The sequence below is a fragment of the Dipodomys spectabilis genome, unplaced genomic scaffold (genome assembly GCF_019054845.1).
Source record: "Dipodomys spectabilis isolate Male_0828 unplaced genomic scaffold, ASM1905484v1 ptg000430l, whole genome shotgun sequence".
Lineage (NCBI taxonomy): Eukaryota > Metazoa > Chordata > Mammalia > Rodentia > Heteromyidae > Dipodomys > Dipodomys spectabilis.
The window spans coordinates 276,903-281,149 of record NW_024871107.1 but is presented as its reverse complement, the minus strand read 5'-3'; the positions used below and the strand labels follow the sequence as shown (position 1 = coordinate 281,149).

Below are 4,247 nucleotides of genomic sequence, written 5' to 3'. Positions count from 1 at the left end.
ACTGCAAACAAAACTTGGTTAAGAGAAAATAACTTGGGAAATTTACTAATTTTGGAAATTCTAGCAAGGTTGATGAGGGTAATCTGACTATGTGAGGTGGACTTTGGAAAGTTCAAACATAGGCTGAACTAAGCTGTGGAACTAGTAATTAGGTTTCCAATGAGCAGCACATAAGAATTTGACAATGAAGTTACACACTTGGGTTATTATCCACATGGAGGCACTTACGCCATGACACATTTTACAATCTCCCTGAACTTCTGAATGTTAATCTGAAGAACATGGATAAAGATGCACAGACTGCACTGGGAATGTGGCTTGTTGTAGCGTATGTGTCTTGTATGAATGAAGCCCTTGGTTCTATTCCTTGGAACCACATGAACAGAAAAGGCCAGAGGTGGCAATGTGGCTCAAGTTGTTGAGTGCTAGCCTTGAGCAAAAGAAGCACAGGGAGAGTGCCCAGGCCATGAGTTCAAGCCCCAGGACTGGCAAGAAAAATATGTACAGCCTGCATGTTGTCTGAAAACGATAAGTAAAAGGTAAAATAATAGATACACGCAAAGTGTCTAATAAATCTGTGACCACACATTTTCAATCCTGTATGTCCAGGTCTTTGCTCAATACTTAACATAACCTCAACAAATATTCTGAATGAATAAATTCATCAATGACCACTTTATAAGAAATTTAATGAAGTAGAAATTAAACCTGAAAATGGGAATGGTCAAAACTTAAAATTGAATTAGAAACCTGTAGTTAATGTTAAAGTGAAGTCTTTGTATCTCTGAGTCAAAGGTTAATGGGGGACCAGAGTATGTGAGAAGAATAGATGATAATTTGGTAGTAAGAGATTTTACTTTTCTGAAGAAATAGGGACAAACATTGTTGATCCCCAGCTTAACTAACCATTGATTTTTAACATGGACGTAGGAAAAAGGAGGTAAAAATGAGCATATACAGCCTACAGGAAAGAAAGAGTTATGCTTATGGAGATATCCGTAAACCCCAGGATGATGATTACCTGTGTAAGTAACCCTCTGTGCTTGGTCAAACAGAAGGCAAATGTGCTTTTATAATAATTCATCAGGTCATTCGGCCCCCAATTACTAGTTTACTCTAGTAACTTCACATGAAGAACTAAGTGACAATGATATGCATTCTGTGCTCTTTCTCATGATTGTTAAATCTGAGAATGTACATATTTCTTTATTTTTTGGGGGTCTGGTCATGGGGCCTGAACTCTGGGCCTGGGCACTGTCCCTCAGCTCTTCAGCTCAAGGCTAGCGCTCTACCACTTGAGCCACAGCACCACTTCCAGCTTTTTTTCTTTTTTCTTATGTGGTGCTGAGGAATCGAACGCAGGGCCTCTGGCATGCAAGGCATGCGCTCTACCACTGAGCCACCTTCCAAGCCCCTGAATGTACATATTTCTTTACTAATTTTTGCTGCTCTTGCCTGAGATTGTGAGCAGTGTCAGAACTTCTTCATCAACAGCTACACTGTTCATGGGCCACCTATATTTGTAAGAGATAATGTGGTGGACAAGGGGCATTATGACCATTCAGTCCTCAGTCTGCCCACTGGGCTGAGAATTCGTCAGTACAGTATTCCTGAGGCTGGGCTTAGAGTATGGAATGAGGAATCTGATCTGCCATTGGGTTTGCAGTTTAGCCCCTATGAGGGCTAGATCATAGAAGATGAAGATGCAGACAATAGGTACTCCTGGATGGTAAGAAATGCCCTCCCTTTCCCCACTTTCTCTAACTCCATGTGTCCCCCTGTGCCTCCAATGAAACATTGCTAGGACATGGACAAAATAGTTGTATGTGTTTGTGGAATCTGCATAAACATGGACATTCTGATTTAGGATCAAAGTATAGTGCATATAAACAGAGTGTGTTAGAGGCAAAGTGCATCCATGCTTAAGGAGCCTCATTTAGGACTATGATAAATCCCCTCAGATGTGTAGATGGCATTCTAGGTGTTCACAACTGCTGAATCCATGCAGGCTCAAAGAGCATCACTGGACTCAAGTAATGTGATTTTGCTGAATATTACTCAAAAGCCTTTAGCTTGTCTTTCTGAAACTCAGATCACAAAAAGGAGAAACCGCTATGTGTAGATGCAAAAGATAAATCCCCGGCCATCTGGAGTGAGTCCAGCAGTCATTTTCATGGTTCCTAAGAAGATATTCTCCTCACAAGACTTGCACTGTGATCATCACACCTTTCTCAATGGATTCCCATATCTCCATTTTTCTTTTGCTGTACTTGGTGCTTTCAAAATTATGAATATTTGAGGGAAAAGAAATAAAAATATGAATAGTATAGCTGGGTTCCATAGCTCAACCTTTAATTTGGACTTTTGAGATAGAGATGATGAGATCTCAATCTGATGCCAGTCCTAGCATAAAAGATTATAAGACCCCAATTACTTCCAATGGCTGAGCACGTTGGTGCACATTTGTTATCCCAGCCACAGTGGAAGTACAATGGCTGGATAAAGTGAAGTATCTCCAGCAACCCAGGCAAGCACAAGCAGGATGGCAACCCAGGCCAGCACAAGCAGGATGGCAACCCAGGACAGCAGGGGAAATAATACCTCAAAAATAAACTGCGCATTGGTGGCTCAAACCTGGAAGTAGCTACTCAGAAAGCTCAGATATGAGTATCATGGTTCAAATCCAGCCCATGGAAGAAAGGCTGTGAAACTCTTATCTCCAATAATCCACCAGAAAATCAAAAGCGGCGCTGTGGCTCAAGTGGTAGAGCGCTTGCCTTGAGTTGAAGAGCTGAAGGACATTCAGGCACAGAGTTTAAGCCCCTGGACAGACAAAAAATACCTCAAAAATAAACAACACAAAAAGGGCTAGTGGTTCAAGTGGTAGAGTATTGTATTGCAAGAGTTAAGTTTAGTTACTGAGTTCAATCATTAGCTCTGCTATGTATGTATGTATGTATGCATGTATGTATGCATATATATGTGTACTGTATCAAAATAAAGATTTCCATGAGAGACAAAATTAAGACATCAGAAGAAAAAGCAAAGGGCCTAACTTCATTCATAGATCCTGCATCTATAAAGCACATACTGTATACGAGTCAAAGAATTAACCTCAGTAGTTGAATAAATCATATTCCCTGAGTAATTGCGAAACACATGTGGAGACAGAAATGACAATTTCATTGTAGGAGTATTTAACTATAATTTTTCTTCCTAGTTTTTGCAAATTACATAGTGCCCTAACAACCTACAGGAAAGAACTTTAGTCTATTAGGGTACACTCAAACACGTAGAAGTAGAGTTGGAGCAGTGGTGAGGTTCAGAAAGCAGTGGGTCTGTGATATGTCCTGCAGCCCTGTGCCATGGGGAACCATTGTCTTATCATGAAACGACATCATGAATAAACAAATTTCCCTCTATTGTCTTTATAAGACAAAGGGTTCTCTGAATTTCTATGGGAACATAGTGGCGACAGGTGCATGAGTGAGTCCAATCTAAGGAAAATTACTTGGGCCAAATGTCAAATGATGTGTGCTAATCTAGAAACAGAGTACATGTCCCCAACCAAATCTATGACATAAACTTTAACTCAATTTAGAGAATCTGGAAATCAATCTATTTTTGACAAATAAGGATTAAGAGAAGTCTGGAACTGGGCTTTGAAAACAGTGCACTTAGAGTTCTAGAGTGGATGAGTATTAGGAGTAGATACAAAGGGAGCAGAAACTTACCCTCTTATGTTTCCTTCCTGTGCCTGCTTCAACTTTAGGTATATGAACTGTGGCAGGTAAGCTGAGAATCAGAATCCGAGGGCCTTTCTGTACGACAGGTAGATCTTCTACCAAACCTGTCATATCATCAAGGCAGGATGTGAGGTGCTTGTCTCGTATGGGGATGAGTATTGACAGCAACTGGGCAGTAAGTGGAAGAAAGAGCTCACAGCAGAAACAGATGGACCTCACTATGGTTCCTTAAAAAGGAAGAAAAGAAAAAAAAATTCTCTTTAGGAATTTTCGAATATCAACTCTTAGGTAGAACAAAAGGCAATTTAACGTGAGAAAAATTTCAAGTTAAGTACTTCTGAATTGAAAGATGCAGTTTGTGATACTTTATTAGGAAAATTTCCTTATTTTTAACTATTTGTCCTGATTTTACATTTTAAGAACTTCATATGTTTGAATGCAATACAAAATACTGTGCTAAAAGGCTTAGAGGCCAAACAAAGAACCTACCAGCTCTCTTTC

General features: G+C 39.9%; 1 pseudogene; it reads left to right on the top strand.

The window, feature by feature from the left end:
• Positions 1-512: 512 nt before the first annotated feature.
• Positions 513-3,923, top strand: LOC122097739 (annotated as a pseudogene).
• Positions 3,924-4,247: the final 324 nt, after the last annotated feature.